At 38.8% G+C, this 6,809-nt stretch overlaps 2 non-coding genes across 2 annotated transcripts; both read left to right on the forward strand.

The window, feature by feature from the left end:
* Nucleotides 1-2,208: 2,208 nt before the first annotated feature.
* Nucleotides 2,209-2,293, forward strand: LOC133913862 (small nucleolar RNA U31b). The gene has a single exon (XR_009909104.1). It is a non-coding gene; the product is annotated as a small nucleolar RNA U31b (small nucleolar RNA).
* Nucleotides 2,294-2,425: 132 nt separating this feature from the next.
* Nucleotides 2,426-2,513, forward strand: LOC133913859 (small nucleolar RNA U31b). The gene has a single exon (XR_009909101.1). It is a non-coding gene; the product is annotated as a small nucleolar RNA U31b (small nucleolar RNA).
* The last annotated feature ends 4,296 nt before the right edge of the window (nucleotides 2,514-6,809 follow it).

The raw sequence follows: 6,809 nt of genomic DNA on the forward strand, positions 1-6,809 counted from the left end.
TAAAAAATATTTTCATAATCTCATATATTTATAAATACATGTACCGTGCTGTGTCAAAAAATGTCAATTATTTTTTATTGGAGAGAGTAGATAATGTTGGGATGCAATCTTGTTGATTTAGACAAAGTAGGATTAGTACTAGTACTAGAGATCAGTACGTGTGTGAGTTTAATTCAGTCAAGCGTCCTTGTAGGAGTAGTTTACTAGGAAGTTCCACCAATCCATTACAAGTTGAAGTTAACCGGTTCACTCAAAAGCTTAAATTATTTTGTCGCTGTTTAACCTATATAAACACAGCGAAATATTTGGAGTAGTTACTAGGAAGACCCACCAATCCATTACAAGTTGAAGCTAACCGGTTCACTCAAAAGCTTAAATTATTTTGTGGCTGTTTAACCTATATAAACATTGCAAAATATTTGGTGCACATATGTCAAAACTCCCGCCAATGAGGTCGCGCGCGGCGAGGAGCATCTCTGCGATCTCCAGCCATCGCTCCACCTCTAGTGGTGCCGGCGCCGCCATGCCGCTCCCGTCGACTCCGACGAAGAAGGACATTGTATTCAGGGAGAAATGGGAGCAGAAGCAGCAGCTGCTGCTGGTTGTTTTGGGGAGAGCTTTATTCATTATTGTGGGGGTAGGGATGCAATTTCTTTAGTGCTTTAGTGTTATAATAACCGAATTTATTAAGCGCCTTTTCTGGTGCTCCGCATTTATGAGTTTAATCTGTATCCAGTTTCCCTCCGTCCATTTTTTGTTGACTCTAGGAGTTTTTTAATATTATTTTTTACAGAATTTTCAAAAATATTGCACAAATTTGAAAAATTACAAAAATAACCCATTGTCGCTCAATGGTTGAGAGAAATCTAATTTTTGCACAATAAAAAAAGCGAGAGTTAGATTTTTGCTATTTCAACGTGCGAAAAATTGAATTTTCGCTCATTGAAATAGCGAAAATATTTTCTATGATTGAAAGAGTGAAAATTCAATTTATCATTGGACAGTTGTGCAAAAACTAGAGTTTTTCCTCTTTCATTGAGCGAAAATCGTTCAATGTAATTTTGTGTAACTACTTGTCTGATTGCCGATATTTCTTTTTTTATTCGATGTCAAACCACCAAATTTTGCACATTTATATTTATATGTATTCCACAAGAGTTTGGATGAACATGCACAAAATTATATTGAACGGTTTTTGCTCTTTCATTGAGCGATAAAGAGCGAAAATAGTTCGATGTAATGTTGTGCAGGTACTTGTCCGATTGTCGATATTTTTTTATTTGATGCCACACCCCCAAATTGTGCACATTTATATTTATATGTATTTCATAAGAGTTTGGATAAATTTATGTATGTTTGCATTCAAATTGAATCAAAAAGAGAATATCACATGAAATTATAAAAATGTATATAAATGGAGCATTGCAAAGGAACTTACATTTTTACCAAATAACCTAGGGATGAAAATAATTTTAGAAATTATTGCGCCATATAAGAGGAATATTAATAAATTTTTCCAGAATTTTGGAAAAAAAATTTCAGGCCTTAAAAATTGCTAGATTGTCTAAAAGTAGCCCTCTTTAGAGTTTTTTATTTTAAAACCTACATGGTTTATTGAGGTGAATCTTTTTAAAATGGATCTATCATGAATTATAGGATCTGCAAAACAATTTTTATGAATTTTGGAGCACGACAACTTTCCAAATAGAGAAAGAGGGAAAAAAATCCGCTGGTTACTGTTCATACAACAATTTTCGCTCCTGCTTTTGCACAAAGTTCCTTAGAAAAATTGAATTTTTGCTCTTTCAATCGTAGAAAATATTTTCTCTATTTTCGCTTTTTATTGTGTGAAAATTAGATTTTGCTCAACCATTGAGCGACAGTGGGTTATTTTTATATTTTTTCAAATTTGTGTAATATTTTTTGAAATATCATAAAAATAACATTAAAAAACTCTGACTCTTAGAATCCATGTCAGTCAACCTTTCTAAACTTTGACGCGCGCCCCATTAAACTCCTCATTCCTCCTATCACGTGCGCCCCTCCCGGCCCTCCTCAGTCTTACACCTTAGTTTTGAGCATCTTTTTCGTACCCTTCTTCCGGCTATGTTTGGGTTTTCTAGCAGTTTTTTTGGTTTCCGTGAATAGTTAAACTCGTCTCTTATTGTTCAAATTATATTTTGATTATTGATTTTGTTGGGTGTGTTGGAGAATGATGATATGGTTTTGTCGCCCCAGACTTAGGATCCGGCCTCCGGATCTGTGTTGATTGACATGTTATCGATTCTGACTCCATGGCCAATGCATATGCCTCTGTTCGTGTTCTTGCTTTGCTCTCTGCAGTCCTTGTACTCTTTTGTTTGTTTCTCTTGGCTTGAGGTTGGGTTCTTAGCGAATCGTGCTCTCTTCACTTTTCTCTACCTTGGAGGATGATGATACGAAATTGTCGCCCCAGTCTTAGGATCCGCTCTCATGACGGATCTTTGCTGATTGACATACTTGTGATCTGACTCTTTGTACTTGCTATCATGATGCAGAATTTTATGATTTCTTTTGATGTTTTCATGATGACTCTATCAGTATATCTTTGGGGTCAGGTTATTTCTATCAATGGCCAAATTATTTGTTTGCGAATCTGCATCTATCGTCTCATAACGTGTCTTTCTGCTCAACATCAATCGAATTTGTTAATAAATCAACGATGAGAGATCAGAGGCAAATCACTTATGAATGATTATACAAAGGAAATCCTATGGACCAATTAAGGAAATATGCCAACGATGACACTGCCTTGCTAATCACCGTCAATCCGAATGTAATATGCAAAATCTTGTTAAACATTTGACAGAACATGGTTCCTCCTTCAAATCTGTAGCACTCAGCTAATCAGAAAGGTTGAAGAACATCTCAGTAAATTTAGAAGAACCCAATCTTTCTTTATAAGCATCCCAAAGCAGCTTGGACTTATCTTCATGAGAACTAAGGCTGTTTCCAGATTTTTCTGAAATTGAGAGAATACAACTTTTCTTATGCTTGATAGTTGCATTTGCATGAAAGAATTGAGTGCATTCATCACCAAATTTGATCCACTTGATTGTTCCTCTTTGTTTCTAGTAAATCTTCTGTTGAGGAAGTAAATGTTCAAGATGATCTCGGAGAATGATTCTAAAATTCCATTCTTGAAGGGAAAGATCACTGAATTCTTCCAAGGTATCAAATAAGAGAATGATCATCTTTGTATTTGAAATAGTGGCCGACATACTAGAGAGCTGCTTCTGCGAGAGCCATAGAACTCTTCTTAGATTTGTTTAATTTAGCTACAATATTCTTTGCCTTGTTAGATTGGTTAGTTAGAATAGACCAGCCATGCTGAATAATTTGCAAGAAATGTTCATGTTCCATCTAGTAATTTTCAAAATGGAAAACCTTAGATCTGGGGATATTAGTGGCAATAGTAACAAGATAGGGAAAATGATCAGAAAGCTGCATGGAGAGAGTAGTGACCATAGATTTAGGGAAGCTGGAAGTCCAAGAGCAAGAGGTGAAGAACCAGTCTAGCCTAACCAAAAGAGGGGAAAATTGGTTATTGGACCAAGTGAAAGATCTCCCATGTAGAGGGAGCTCCAGTAAACTCAAATGGCTTATAGCTTCACTAAAACCAAGCATATATCCCACATTGCCACCTGGTCTGTTTCTACCAGAGAAAGATCTTGAAAAATTAAAGTCACCAATAATGAGCTAGTCATCTTCATCTAATACATCAAAATTCTTGAACAAATCAAGGAAGAGAGCTTTCCCTTCATGAGTACAAGGAGCATAAACATTTATAAGAGACCAATATGCACCAGAATGTATGGATATGAATTCAGTGCAGAGAGCATACTCATTACTAAAAACCTTGCTCCCTAAAAATCTAGAGCCTTTCCAAATAGTGATCAACTCACCAGAGACTCCATTGGAAGGAAGATACTCAAAGCTGTCAAAAGAGCTTGGACAACTTTTTTTTATGTAAGCAGAATCAAAGTGTTCTATTTTAGTCTCTTGGATGCATAAAACATCACAATTGGACTCAGTCACTTTACTTCTTATGGCATTCCACTTACCCTCAGAATTTATCCCTCTTATGTTCCAACAAAGAACTTTCCAATCATGATTTGGGTTGTTTTGATGTCCATTCATCTTTAAGGTTAGTGGTCTGAATATAATTCCACATGATTAACATGTAAGAAAGAATGATCTTAAGAGAAACATGAGAGGAGCAGCAAACACAAGCCCAACTTAAAATATAAATGTTGTAAATTATCAGGTCCATACTTATAAGCATAGAGTTATTATAGATCTCCCAAGAGGCATCATTCACAGAATGACAATAGACAAAAAGAAGACACATTAATGTTTCACTTCTTTGCTTTCCCTCTTTCATCTCCAGCTGAATTTTTATTCTTTGGTCTTCCTGTGCTATTGTTCTTATTAGCAACTTCAGATGAAGAGGAGGAAGCCGTGCTAAACCCTGAGGTGGGAGCTATTTGGGTGCCAACCAGGAGGACAACAACTTTATTCTTTCCCAGAAGTTCATCAAATAATTTGTTGGGGGTTATCTTGCAGAAAGTCTCTCCTAGACTTCAAATCACTCTAGGTGAAACAGTTGGTGGATTTACCGTGCAAGCTAAACAATTTTTCTCACAAAAAGAGTTCTTCTTGAAGCCATAATTCTTGGCCCTAAGCATGTTGCTTCTTTTGACTTCAGAGTCTACTAGAGGGGGGACCAGACCTCCAGCATCTCATTTCCTTTTTGGAGTGGATTTGATTTCTCCATCTGAGCCACTGCGAATATGCTCAGAGCAAGACAACTCTTCAATTCGGATACATGAATTAGGGAGATTAATCTGAACTAAAGAGTTACTACTTGAATGCTAAAGGAAAAAGTCACAAGATTTAGAAGAGAGAAAACTTTTGGCCCATTCAAAATAAATGGGGGGGAGAAAGGGCTATCATGAGAAAGGCGGCCCAGTCAAGGTTGGAACCCACTGGAGAGAGATATTTGGCCCATATTTTGCTTCCCACGATATGATCTTGTACACTCCAGGTGCCATTTAGATTTTGATGGAAGGACTCAAAGACAGGATCAACAATAAAGTTGCCTTCAAAAATCATCATTCCCACTTGCTGATTGACATTAAAATCACCTGCTACATGCTGCTCAACATGTTGATCTACAGGAGCATCTAACACCACCAGTTCATCAATTTGAATATCGCCTGGAAGAAAAACCACTTGTTCTTGCTCCACTTGGGGATGATGTGGCTAGGCCTCAAGAGCAAGGACTAGCAGTGCATTGAGATCTGGCAAATCATGCATGTTAACAGAATTGGCATTGGATCCCGAATTTACTGATCCCAAAGAAAGAGATAAACTTAAGCCACTACCTTCCTGGAAACCTTCTTCTATGAATTGATCAAACTGCTACACAGGAGCTATCACTTCTGGCGGCAAAGGCCCTTCAGGTCCCAAACCCTTAGGCATTGGTTTTGCAACGTGGGGGACTGGCATATTCAAGTCCATCTGAGGGGTAGCAGGTTGAAAGACAAAATGGGCACCTTGATGGGGAAACACATTAAGGTCCCATTGCTGACCAAGAGGCTGATCTTGCTATTGCATATTATTCCATCCCAGACCAAGCAAAAGCTGATTGTCATCAGGAGGAACATCCTCATCTTGAGGAAGAACTCCAAGAAGAGTTTGCTGAATAATTTCGCATTGACCTGTCCATGAGTAACCTTGGAAACTGTCACCTTCAGTAATCACTATAAAGCGGGGAATGTCTTGAAGGTCAGTCACACTAACCTTGATTATGATTCGAGCAAGGCAGGCATCATCCCTTTCCCAAACAAGCAGACGACTAAAAGACTTAATAGCTCCAGTGATGTGCTCCGTGGTCCAATAGTCAAGAGTTCCAATTAGCATGAGCCAGCACTCTCTATTAAAGTTCACGGCTCTAAGGTTAGGCCCTTCATTATGATTGACAAAACTGAATTGGAGGCCACCCGCAAGATGTGGTCTATGATGAACCAAAGCATCTTTGTCAAAAACACAAGAGAATCGGACAAAAGCCATTCCCCTCCCTAACGGGCATAACTGAACGTCCTTCACCTCAGCATTCCTATGCTCCACTAGGAATTCCAACAGAACTTCATGGAGATTCTCAAAATCCACCTCAGCTTGAGGAAGCGGCAGGATGGAGGCGATGGCGACATCTTCATTTACTCGAATAGCAGTAGCGTCCACCACCACAAGAGCAAATAGCTGTTGATGCTGAACTTCTTGTCTTGCAAAGCCCGGAAGCATGAGAGGTGTCAGATCAATCTCATTGAACGCCATTGGAGACTGCACTTGTACTAGGCTCTGATTATCACCTTCTTCACACCTCATCTTCTCTGAGATAGCCCTAGGCTCCGAATTGAGGGGAGAAGACAATGATGATGTCGAGGTGACTAGCGGAAGGCCAAAAACGGCAACCCCAAATTCTTGAAAAGAGGAGAAAACTCGTCTTATTTGGCCCGGGCCCAAAGAGAGAAGGAATAGGCTGATGGAACCAGGATTTTACTAGATGTCCTTCCCATTTTTCGGCCTCTATCAAATTTGAGAAAGAGCAGGATGGGATGAAAGATGGCAAGACAGGAATCCCGCCTCTGACAGTAGTCCGACAAAAGGACGCAATGTGACCCCACTCACAACAAATATAGCATTTAATCTGATTGGTGCATGATTCACGGGAACGAAGAGGGGAGAGACATCTGGGGCAACCCTTG

This window comes from Phragmites australis, chromosome 3 (genome assembly GCF_958298935.1).
Source record: "Phragmites australis chromosome 3, lpPhrAust1.1, whole genome shotgun sequence".
NCBI lineage: Eukaryota > Viridiplantae > Streptophyta > Magnoliopsida > Poales > Poaceae > Phragmites > Phragmites australis.